The sequence below is a fragment of the Microtus ochrogaster genome, unplaced genomic scaffold (genome assembly GCF_000317375.1).
Source record: "Microtus ochrogaster isolate Prairie Vole_2 unplaced genomic scaffold, MicOch1.0 UNK36, whole genome shotgun sequence".
Classification (NCBI taxonomy): Eukaryota; Metazoa; Chordata; class Mammalia; order Rodentia; family Cricetidae; genus Microtus; species Microtus ochrogaster.
The window spans coordinates 3,062,596-3,076,074 of NW_004949134.1; the positions used below are offsets into that span (position 1 = coordinate 3,062,596).

At 36.7% G+C, this 13,479-nt stretch overlaps 1 pseudogene; it reads left to right on the forward strand.

The window, feature by feature from the left end:
* Nucleotides 1-11,631: 11,631 nt before the first annotated feature.
* On the forward strand, nt 11,632-12,055 carry LOC101981432 (annotated as a pseudogene).
* Nucleotides 12,056-13,479: the final 1,424 nt, after the last annotated feature.

A 13,479-nucleotide genomic window follows, 5' to 3' on the forward strand; every position in this document is an offset into this window, starting at 1 on the left:
AGAGAGAGAGAGAGAGAGAGAGAGAGAGAGAGAGAGAGAGAGAGAGAGACTAGGTGAAACACTGCCTCCGATAAAGCCACATGTACTCCAACAAAGCCATACCTCCTAGTATCTCTCATGCAGTGCCATTCCCTAATGACTATGCATTCAAATATATGAGCCTATGGGTGCCATTCTTATTAAAACCACAACAGGGCACAACTGTGATTCTTTCTCTTACTGATAAATGTTATCAGGAAAATATGATGACATTTAAGTCTGCTCATGTTTGACTAGCTACCTAGAAATTTTCCCTCAAAGATTGATTCTTAGGAATTGATTGTTAAAGTTGATACAGCTACTTTCACCTGAAAAGGGTTATAAACTATTGGATGTTGCCAGTATTGCAAATTTTCAGACCTTGTAAAACAATCAAGGAAATTAAAAATGATTGAGTTAGACTGTCACAGGAATATATATATATATATATATATATATATATATATATATATATATATATATATACAGTTGGATCAACTATAAGTGAGAAGATATAAAACAAAAGAGCAGTTTAGTACACAAGGTTGAGAATTCTCCTGTCCTTATTGACCCACCTCTACTTTATGTCTGGTTGTCCCACCTATACTTCCTGGCTGGCTACTGGCCAATCAGCATTTATTTAAAATATAATTGACAGAACACAGACCATTGTTCCACAACACTTTCCCCCCTTTTTAAAAGAACAAAAACTCTGAATCTAACATCCTTTGTTTAGCTTTTCCCCAGACCATTAGCCATAACAACTTATAACAACATTCTAAACATAGGAAAATATTCATACACCGTTTTTTTTGGGGGGGAATGTGGGTGTAGTTTTCCAGGATACTTCTTGTTGGTTGTGGGCACTGATAATCTTATAGGGACCTAAAGAAAATTTAGAATTATGATCAAATCCTGACTGGAGTATCCTATGAGGCTTGATCATCTCAGACAGCATCTTGAATCTGTTATGGATGTAGAATTCAGACATCTGGGCCATCTGTTCCTACTGGAGATTTTTCAGGTGATCTTTCTTGAACAAACATGATTTTTCTTAACTCAGAATTAATCCATAGCTTCTCATTTTCTGTGGAAAGAAAAAGCAAAACCTTTTTTTCCAAAGTAAGGTATCTTTTGACTTCAATTTTGAAGTCAAGGTATTCTCAAAATACCTATCTTGGATTAATTCATCAGAATTTATAAGCAAATATCTTTTAGCATTTGTTACTCCTTCTTCAGCATTCAAACAATTTAAAGAGAGCATAATAACATACAATATCCTGACTCTCTGTGTATTTTTCATCTTTACTTGGCTTTATTTTAATCTCTATTTCTTTTATTTTTACTTTTAATTTTTGGCTTTTTGAGATAGGTTCTCTGTGTATCTTTTGCTGTCTGGGAATTCCCTCTGTAGATCAGGATGTCCTTGAACACACAGAGGTCTGCCTATCTCTGTCTTCCAAGTGTTGGGATTAAAGGTATGTGCCACCACACCCAACTATTCTTTTTCTTTCCTTTTTATTTTAAGGACATTAACTTTTAGCCTGCATATATTTTTAACACACTGTAAACCATTTAGAAGTTTTCTTCATCTTTGAATCTCTCTTTACTGTATATCTCTCTTTTTATGACCACATGAGTCTTTAATTTGCTAAGCAATATGGGTAGGATTAAAGCTATGGCTTTGACAGCTAGATCAAGCCTTTTTTAGCTTTCTGAGATTCCAGCCTCATGGCAGAGGTACTGGCTGTAGCCACGTTTATTGCCACAACTCACACACACACACACACACACACACACACACACACACACACACACACAAACACACACACACAGTATCTAGCCAGAGGTTTTTGATCATATTGAAACATTACTTAAGAAACAAAAATGCTTGTGGATATTAGGAAATAACAGACAGTAAGCTCAAATCATTAGCTTTTAGTCCTTATTTGAAAGAATAACTATTGATCTCAGACTATTATTGTACTTGGGTGTTAGAATTGTTGAAAAACTCACCAAAATTTCACAGAAAACTGAAGTATATAACATTTAGTGCTTATAACCTAGAACCATTCTCATGCACTGTTTTTCATTTTAAAAACACTGAGGTTTAAAAAAATCTAAAATCATTTTTGTGCCATTATGGAAAATCAGTTGATTTTATATCCTCAATCTGTACTTCTATAGAATTCAAACAATTAAATTAATACTGGATTCTTGAACCTATAGCCTCATGTTGCTATCTTACACCTGATTTCAACATGCAATACTCAAATACTTTGAGTAAGAAATGAATACATAAGCAAAAGGGTATGTAAGGGAAGGGCGAGACGGTTAGGAGCGCATACCACTGTTGCAGATGCTCTGAAATTCCCAGCACCCATGTCAGGTGGCCCAAAATCACCTATAACTTCAACTCTACCTGATCCAATATCCTCTTCTGGTCTCTACAGGTACATATAATTATGAACACATACCCACACACAATCACAAACTCATAGCCATAATTAAAAATAAAACTAAATAATTATAAAAGGAATTTCTCCAACTATAAAAATGTAACTTGAAAAGGCAGTGTGATTTAACTATTAGCAGTTTTTGAGTTTAGAAACTGATCTTATGATAAATACATTTTATACTCCAAAAAAGCATTTACAAAAGTTTTGTGGAAGTTTTCTCTCATCCATAGCTGATGCCTGGCCTTGGTGCTCAGTAACTGCCTGCCAAATCTCATTTCTAAGCTTTAAAGTAACTGACTCCCTGGAGAGCATTTCAAACAAATGGGAGTTTCCAGTCATTTAATTCAATGCCCTTTATACAGGGATTGCTTTAGGGACCATGAGGTTTAGAATTTAAAATGTTCCAGAACCCTTGTTAACTCTAGCATTTCTAGAGATGCTGATTGGAAGTGGTGAAATATTCAGAGAAATGCAAACAGGCACAACAAAAAGAGACACTGACAGGACTGAATTTCTAGAGCACCTTAAAAGGAATGTATTATGCCATGGAGACATCAAGAAAGGAAAACTAGAGTCCCCTAACAACTTTATATCATTATTTTCCTGAACACAAAGAGAAAGACATGCAAAACACTGTAGATAGAACAGACAATTAGAAACACAGGAGAATATATGGCTATAATGGTTAGTGATAGATAGGATTTCAAGAAGTTATGATCATTTATGCCTAATATTTACAGAATGCCAAAACCATGTGACATGAACCCACTGAACTGGAACTTAAAGTTACCGAGAACAGCAAAACTCCACTGTATTAATTGTTTTTCTACTGTGTACTTAATTCATTTTTAGGCTGTCTGGTTACAGTTTTCATTTGCATTAAAAACAATTTCTCAACTCCTCAGACCATCTCAGGCCAAAATTGGAACGCTAACAGACTGTATGGTTAGCTTCAGTTGTCAAGTTGACACACCTGGGGTGAGGGAACCTCAGCTGAGTAATTGCCTCCATCAGATTATTCTCTGGGCATACCTGCGCCATGTTTTCTTGATTGCAATTTCTGTAGGAGGGTCCAAACCATTGCTATCTGTACGTTCCTAGGCAGGTGGACATTAACTGTACCAAGAAGCTAGTTGAACAATCCAGAGAAATCAAGTCAATAAACACTTTTTTTTCATGGTACCTGCCTTTTCTCTTCCCTAAGTTCATGCCCTGGCTTCCCAATTATGGACTGTAAAGTGTAAGTCAAATAAAACAATTCTGCACCAAGATAGTTTTCGTGAATTTTTTTTAAATTACGAAGTAGTTTTATTTTGCATTTCTGTGATGGCTAAGGCTGTTGAGCACTTTAAAAATATTCATTGGGCATTTGTATTTCTTCCATCGGAAACTTTCTGTTAAGCTCTTTAACCTATTCTTTCACTTGGTCCTTTGTTTTCTGATTCTTTAGATTTAAATGTTTTATTATTTTATGTGTATGAGTACATTAGCTGCTTATATGTGTATACTATGTACAGTGACTGGTTCCCACAGAGGTCAGAAAAGAGCACCATGCCTAGTGCCCTCAGAGGCATGAGTTGTTCTATATGATAACTGTTTCCTTTTCTATATAGAAGCTTTTTGATTTTACAAGTTTCCACTCATCAGTTGTTGACCTGACCTGCTTATCGAATACCTTAAAGACATACCACTTGTGTATAAGAAATTACTTCTCAAAACTGATAACTGATAGACACAAAAGAGCAGACACAAAACAGTTCTGTTTGGTCAGAACTATCTGCTTATGGTTGTAGTTTGGGCTCTCCTGCTGTTATCTCTGTGGAATGTCAGGAGTCAGTTATGTGGCCTAAAACTCAGAAGACTCTTCTGGTCACTTTAGCAGGATGATCAGTTATTTTGTGGATTGGCTCAAGTTTTCTAAGAGTTCAAAGCACAAAAACCTCGTCTATCATACGGCATTGATCTGAAACCACACGGCCTTTTGTTGGCTGAATTCTGTTGACTATCATTCATAGGAGCCAGGCAAGAAGGCTCATGCCTTCAATCAGGACATTTGAGGCTAAAATGAGAGAATTGCCAGATTCCCAGAAATTTAAAAGCTATGCTACATTTTCCCATGATCATTTCTCTGTTTGGTTTTACCTAAACTTTCCTTATTGATGAGAGTGAAAAGAAAGTTATTTAGAGAGAAAAGCTATACTGATAGTAAATGGAGCATTTCTCCAACAGTTTCTGTTAGAAAAACAAAATTGTCAATAGGACAAAATGGAATCCTACACAATGTGTAAAGATCTTTACTAACTCTACATCTGATAGAGGGTGAATATCATAAATATGTGAAGAACTCAAGAATCTAGACATCAACAAACCAAATAATCCAATTTAAAAATGAGGTACAGATCTGAACAGAGAATTCTTAGTAGAGGAATTTTAAAAGGCTGAGAAAGAAAGGTAAACGTTCAAAATTCTCAGCCACCAGGGAAATGCAAATCAAAATGACTCTGAGATTCTATCTTACACATGTCAGAATAGCTAAGATTGAAAACACAAATGACTACTTACGCTGGAGAGGATGTGGAACAAGGGAACAACTCAGCAGCAAAACTTTCCACCTTCAATCTATCCTGCCTGCAAGATGTACTAGGGCAACGGAGGTGCAGAATTGTGAGTCTAGCCAACCAATAACTGCATTAAGGGACAAGCTAGGAGCTCTTTGGCATGGGCATTCAACATTGCCTGGATGGCCAGGAACCAGAGACTATATAGTCCAGAGACATATAGAAAAAAATCAATAAAATGATCCCTAATGATATTTTATTATATTTTATAGATTGGTGCCTAGCCTATGCATCATCAGAGAGGCTTCCTCTAACAGATGATGGCAACAGATACAGAGACCCACAGTCAAATATTAGGTGGGAAAAGAGTCCAAATTGGAGATCTCCATCATGTCCCACACCTTGTAACACAGGGAACCCAGCAGAAGATGGGGAGGAAGAATTGTAGGAGCCAGAGGTGTCAAGAACACCAAGAGAACATAGCCCACAGAATCAACTAAGCAAGGATCATAGGGTCTCACTGAAACAGCAATCACAGAACTTTTATAGGTCTGTTATAGGATCTCTGTATATATGTTGTGGTTGTAAGCTTTTTGTGGAACTCATTACAGTGGAAGAGGGTGTTTCACTGTCACTTTCACCTGCTCTTGGGGCACTTCCTTCTATTGGGATGTCTAGTCCAGTCCTAATTGTTTGATTGAAAGTGAGACCCCATCCCTCTGACACTCCTATATCTGAGGAGTCTGGGATGATTTGAAGCATCGCCCAAGCCCTTGGTATCCATCTTCTCTCCTGGGACATTTTGGTTTGAAGTATCACCCCAGCCCCTGGCATCCATCTTAAGCCTTCTTCCCTGGGATACTTTGGTTCAAAGTGTCAGCCCAGCCCCTGGCCTGAGAGTTGACTTTGTATGGACTACACCTCTAGAAAAGCCTGCCAAGCACTGACCCCTCCCCAGGGAGACTCAGGACCACTCCCACAGGCTATTTAGGCTGTCGCCTTAAAAAGGAACTCATGGTCTTCGGGTTTTGTGTGGTCTTTCCTGTTGTCTCTTTCTTCCCCATGCCATGTTCTCACCCATCCAGGAGCGTTCCATTTATTTAACATGGGCATCTTTTATGTGGTCTAATTTGGTCCAATTGGAATTATTTGCATCGGTAGAGAGGCTCCTCTTAAGAATTATTCCTTATTCCTAACACTGATATAAGAGTTTTTCCCTAGTCTTAATGCATGTTATGTTGTGTTCAGTTAATATACCTGGGAGGCCTGCTCTTTTCCGAAAGGAAAAAGAGAATGAGTGGATTTGGGGAAAGGGGAAGTGAGAAGGTCTGGGAGAAGTCTAGGTAGAAAAAGCTGTGAAACTATGGTTGGAATATATTGTATGAGAGAAGAATTAAAAAGAACTTATTCAAGAAATGTTGAATTCTCGGACATGAGACACGATTTATGAACACACAAAACCCAAAACATACAGAATTTTATTCAGCCTAGTGGTGGCACATTTCAAGAAGCAGCTTGTAAAACATGATTCTCTCGAGGAGTGCAGAAACATCATTTAACACAGCAAAAAAATATTGATTCTTGGGTCTAGTAAATAATTGAGTTAAGATCAAATGTGAAATGTCTAATATGGGCAGAGCTAATAAAAATATTGGCAGCATATAATCATTTATTATGTCTTATCTTGTCTTTTCTGTGTGTTTAAAAAAATTCCATGATATATGAATGACAGAGTGACCAAAATATTATTAAATGGCATGTTTCCTTGGAAACGTTAAAAGCTTGACCACATTCTTAGTGTAAAGTGCATATTACACAAATACATTTAAGTACCAAAGATAGTGAATATATAAAACCAAATAAGAAAGAGGAAATTGAGGAAGTCCAGGGAGAGACAAACTTATAAATCCTTGTACATAAGACTGGGAAAGTGTAGTTTTGATTAATATCAACAAGATATTGGGTGCTTTTTGTAGCAATCCAGACAGATACAATTGTAAGACCTATAGAGCAGATAACATGTTTGCCCAGTTATTTCTGATAAATTATCTAATTTATAAATAATAAAAAAGCACTGTGCATATGAGAAGGATATTGCCTTGTTCTTTTTTCTTTTCTTTCTTTCTTTTTTTTGTTTCCTACTGTATCTCCCTCAAGTGTGAGTGGATGGATATAGTGCTTTGAACAATGAATTCTTTAAACAATATTCTTACATTTCTTACATTCATATAACCTATTTTGTTCATATCTATTCAGATATATCTCCCTCCAACTTCCCCTAGTGTTCCTTACCCTTTTTCCCTCTCAACTTCATGTCCCTTTTTAAAGTCATCTTATTTGAAATGTAGATTTTTAAATGAATTTTTATGAAAGTGCTCCATATGATATGTCATTTCTCCTCCTGCTCTATTTCGCCTAGCCATACTTTTAAAAGAGATTTAGATAACAGAATCTGCCCATTACACTTCCATTACCATATGCCTATGAACTGTGTTCTGAAACAGGTTTATGATATCTCTTTTTAGTATACTGTTTATGAAGTCTCACATGTATACAAGAGGAATTCTTTAGCATAGCCTTGGACATTTGTAAGAAATCAATCTGATAATACATTTCCTTTCTTCTCCCTTACTCTGACCATGCTCCTATGAATCCCTGAAAAGGATATTTTATAATACTTCTGTAGGACTCACATTGACTTGATGTTGATGGGTAAAGACATACCCTGTATGGATTTTTTGCAGTGACTTCCAACCTGTGGTACATAAGTAAATCCAAAAAGTCTTTATATTTTTACTTGTTATCTTGAAACTCCACCTAGACCTAATAACTCAGGTATTGGCAAGTTTCTGTACTCCCGATAGAAAGCTTTCTATGTCTGTGTGTAGGTGGATCATATAACTTAAAAGAACACAAATATAATTAACAGGGTTAGCAAGAGATCAAGTGTACTTTCAGCCTTCTGTGTGGGTATAAGTAAGCTTATAATCCTAGCACATGTGATGCATAGGCAGGATGATCTCAAGTTCAAAGTCAGCCTGGCATATATAGTAAGACCATGTTTCAACTTTATTTTTGTAAAGGAATTGTAACCTCCTTGTCTGATTTTACTCTGTCTGGGATCCATCATTTAAGTGTTACTGGAAGAAATGTGTGCAAAACAAAACAAAACAACAGCAACTGGTTTATAAGGTATAGCCAGTAGCCAAAAAAAGTGAAATTATATAAGAAACCAAGAATTCAACCTTAATTTTAAATTTCAGAGTTGATCACAATCTTCAGAGTTATATTCGTAAAAGAAGTTACACTTGAACTGTGGCATTTAATTTTCTTATATTCAATGTAGACTAAAACTTTACATTTTTCAGATGACCATGATAAAATATAAAGTAATAAACTGTACAGATATTTAAAATAAAAATGCTGGCTGATTAGAACATCCCAGTTTACAAAGCAATAAAATAGCTTTTAAATAGAAATTAACTTTTTTAAATTACCTTGTGCCATTTCTTCCTTTTGTTAAATATTTTGGCTAATAAATTACCAGATTTTTGCATTCTATATTATATTTGGTAGTGTATTAGCAAAGAGTGGGAAGAGAAATTAGCTTTATTCATTTATGTTTTTCAGTGCTCCTTACCTATTGGGTTCCTCATTTTGGAATTGGTAGCAATAATAAAAATAACTTATAAGTAAAACAGTGTAATAGTTTCAGAGATTAATGTTCCACATAGGCTTATATATTTGAACATATGGTCCCTATCTGGTGGTTCTGTTTTGGTCAGTTATGGAATCTTTAGCAGATATGGCCTTGCTTGAAGGAGTATGTCAGTTGGCGAGTGTCTTAGTGTTTTATTGTGGTGAAGAGACACCATGACAAAATCAATCCTTATAAGAGAAAACATTTAATCAAGGACTTCCTTACAGTTTTAGAAGTTTAGTCCTTAATCATCATGGTAGGAGATATAGATATACAAACATTGAAAAAGGTGCTGAAGAAGTACATGAGAGCTATGTTTTGATCCTGACCAAGAGATACCATGGGATTGTCATGGGTGGCTACTTCCTGTGACACACCTCATTCAACAAGTCCATACCTCCTATTCCTTACAAATAGTGCCACTCTCTGGTGATTAAGCATTCAAATATATGAGCTTATGGATGACCTTCTTAATCAAACCACTATAGGGAAGTTTTAAAATTTTATTGCCTTATACCATTTTCAATTCATTTTTTTTCTAAATGTGGATGGAAAACTGATTGTTCTGCTTCCTCCTCAGGCCATCTGCTACTGCCATGTTTCCCACCACTACAGGCTCTCCTTCTGGAATCATATCCCTTACCACCCAAAGAAAAATTTCTTCCTTTCATAAGTTGCCTGATTCATGGTATTTTATTATAGCAAAAACTGAGAACTGCTACTAATACCTTTAATACCATCAATTAAAAAATGTCATTTAATATAAATTTCCAGAATTTTAGAACAGCAATTCTCAGTTTGCGGGTTGCAATACTTTGGAAGTCATATATCAGATAACTGCATAGTAGCTATTTATATTACAATTCAAAACAGTGACAAATTTCCAATTATAAATTAGCAATGAAACAATTTTATGGATGGGATCACCAGAACATGAAGAACTCTACTAAAGGATTGCAGCATTAGGGAGTTTGAGAACAAATGTTTTAGAGTAAAAGCTGAAATTTTATTTCCCCTATAAAAATGTATCTGATGGCTTGAAAGAAATTGCCTCTAAGGGGAGTGGGGCTATTAGGAGGTTAGGCTTTGTTAGAATGGGGATGGTCATGTTGAGGGAATGGTGTCACTGTGGAGGTAGGCGTAGAGATCTCTGCTCAAGCTATACTAAGTGTGGCTCACAGTTGTTTCCTGCTGCCTTCAGATCAAGATGTAGAACTCTCAGCTCCTTCTCCAGCACCATTTCTGCCTGCTTGCTGCCATGTCCTTTCATGAAGGTAATGGACAAAACTTCTGAATTGTAAGGCTCTCTTACCCAATTAAATGTATTCCTTTATAAGAGTTGTCATGGCCGTGGTTTCTCTTTACAGCAATAGAAACTCTAAGACAGTATCACCGATTTTTACTTTTTAGTATATGCTTAGAAATGTGTGTAACATTCTTATCTATCATAATTTGTTTAATTACTCCTGAGACTTCACATTGACTTGGAAATTTATTTTTCTTAAGACTTTTTAAATTTTTCTCTGTGTGTATAATGCATATGTTTCTGACTGAGTATATGCCACATGTGTAAAATTATCCACAGAGGCCAGAAGATTGTGTTATATCCTCTGAAATGAAGTTATTGCCCCTTGTGAGCAAATTATCTGTGTATGCTAGTATATGTAAAATAGAAAATTTTCTTAAAAATAGCATGTCTTAGTATCTTTTATTGCTTTTAATTAAATTTAATATTTATCAATCAACTCCTATGGACAAGGGACAATAAATAGAAAAAAAGACGGAGAAAAGTAGATAGAACTAAGAATCAGCTCAGAGACAATATTCCATCACTAAGACATGTCATATAGCTATTCAGTTTTATCAACAACCAGTTTTTGACATAGGCCTACTGTGTCCAGCACTATAAAATATACTTGATGCAGGAAAGAATATGATATTCCTTTTCAATTGGAAAGTTTGTAAAATATGCTTAAGCTTGCAAGTTACAAAGTTAAAGATTATTAAGAAACATTGGGTGCCTACTTGCCTAGTCCTCCTAGCTACCCCTGAACCGCACTCAAGTTTATATTAGGGCGAAAAATCACAAGCAGCCTGACTGTGGACCAAGTCTACATATCTGGAGGGTTCTTAAGAAACATGACATTGGAAAGAGGGAGAAAAAAAACAGTGAGATAGATACTGCAAGATGTGTACATGAAAGGGAGTGGGAAGCAAAGTTATTTCATAAAGAAATAATAAAACTTGGGTTATATAAAGGTGCAACTGGTCTCAGGAGATGATGGTACTAAGCCAATGAAAAAGCTAAGAAGAGATTTGTGTGATAGGGTTGAAATTGTTTGTTATAACCAACCTGCTTGTGCTTAATAATCAGATACCATTTCTTTCAAGACCATCAGTAAGCCTCAGTTCTGATGCACTCCATGTCTCCAAGTCCATGCTTTGGATTTGAGCAGAGGCATTTGTTGCTCCCTTGAAATGACAGAAGTAAAATTAACTTTGGAGTCCTTAAACACAGTAATAAATCTTAAGAAATATCTTCTATAATTTCTAGGAAATAATTAAAAACTAGAGATAAGTTCATGCTAAGTCCAACACATTAGAATGAGACACCGGCCAGGTGTGATGCAGGTGTATGTACTCAGATTTATTTACATCCCAATTCATTAAAAGTATTTATTGCCAAGAATCTACTAAGCAGGATCAGTCTCTGGGTCAAAGCTCGATTGTCCCTTCCAATCACTTCGTGGAATCCCTTGTTTCTCCCCACCCCAGCTCTCAGCACTCACCCAAGTCCCAGCATTAAGTAGCCTCCTGGATCCACCCCCAGTGCAGTATCAACCGGCCGTTTTTATCCCACTCAGCTCAGGCACACAACCTAGGAAGATAGAGAAAGATGGTAGCTATGAAGACTTGGCTCTCTACTTCTGGTGCTCCTCTTCCTGGCAGCTGGGCTGGGAGAAAAAGATGTTCAATTCAGATCCCCTGCTAAATTTGGTAGCCCTCTGCCTCGAGGCCCGAGGTATGCAGAGGAGAATTTCATCAGCAATTACAGCATTGCCATGAACAAGATCCACCAAAAAAGACCTTGTGAACTGGCTGCTGGCCCAGAAGAGGAAGAATGACAGGAAACAAATTACCCAGAGAGAGGCCCAGGCCTTGGGGCTGGCAGGACAATCTCAGGGAAATAAGGAGACAGAGGGACAACAGAGCTCCTTGCCCAAGAACCCCAGTGATGAAGTTGTGCTCAGGGACTTGCACAGAGCTACTGGCCTGGATGGTGGAACAAAAAAGAGCTCTGTTGGCTGAGGTCTCAGTGACTGACCTAGCCCAGAGCAGGACTGGACTCTGCCCTTTGCTTGCTCAGCTCCTGCTTCTGCCCTGGTCCAAAGTCCAAAGTCTCTGAGAGAAGCAAACCAATAAAGTCTTGAGCTAAAGTCAAAAAATTATTGACACCTTTGTGGCAATTTTATACACAGAGAAAGAATTAAGCATCCATAAAACACACATGATGCCTACTGTGATGGAACTGAGAAACTTACTAAATTGGTCTGCCTACACAGGGTTTTGACAACTGTTTATTTTTATGACAATATGATTCCTTTGAAAAATTTCAGATGTCAAGTATTTAAAACTTTATACATTTTTAGGGAAAATTCTAAACATAAAGTTTCCTAACTTAGTGGTGTATGTTATCTCCATTTTAAAAACATCAGGGAAAATAGAGAGAAAATCGATGAAGAGCAATGAAAGTGGCCTGTAATCTTCAGGCCTCTAAATTAGACATGAGAAAGGAGAGGAGCAATCATAAGCCATTCCCCAGGATCTGCTTTCTTTAGGTGGCTGAAATCAGAGCTCCTAAGTGATTGAATACAACACTGAAAACCTCTACAGCCTCTTACTGAGGTCAGAATCAGTCACGGCAGTCTGATAGTTTCAGTGAAATGGATCAGATTAATTTGTAAAATTTCTTTGAGAAGAGTTTAGGCTAGAAGAGTGAAGTATAAACAAAATCATGCTTTTTTGCAATATTTACAGATATCCCTAAATTGTCAAACTAATATGATGGCTTAAAAAAGAAATAATGCCATCTGGAAGAAGAGAATAGCATAGAAGATAGTACCTATAGTTGCATGGAAATGTTAAGACTTGTACACTGATTAAATTATTGGATGAGAAGGTGGTTCTCACACTTGTAACAATGGTGTTGGTTTGTAGACTTAGCTGGTCTGTCCCAGTTACTAGAATATGCTTATTTTGGACTTGGATATTATGATGGTTAATACTGATTGTCAACTTGACAGGATTTAGAACCACCTAAGAGGCATAGCTCTGGGTACGCATGTAAGGCTGTTTCTAGATTTGACTAACTGAAATAGAAAGATCGATCACAAATGTGTTTGGTGCCTTCCCTAGACTGAATAAAAAGAAAATAGCAACTGGGCCCTCAGAATTCATTGCTCATTCTGATGCCTGACTTTGAATGCATTGTGATCAGCTTCCTCATGGTCTGATCTCCATGTCTTCCTTACTATCATGGACTGGACCCTAAAACTGTGAATCAAAATTAAACCATCCTTTCTTAAGATTTATATGTTAAGTGTACAATTTATCAACTTTTTGTCAGGTATTTTCCAGTACTCACAAGACAGAGACAGACAGACCTCTAAGAATTCAAGGCCAGCCTAACCTACAAAGTGAGTTCCAGGTCAGCCAAGAACTTTTCTGAGAAAAATAAGCAAAC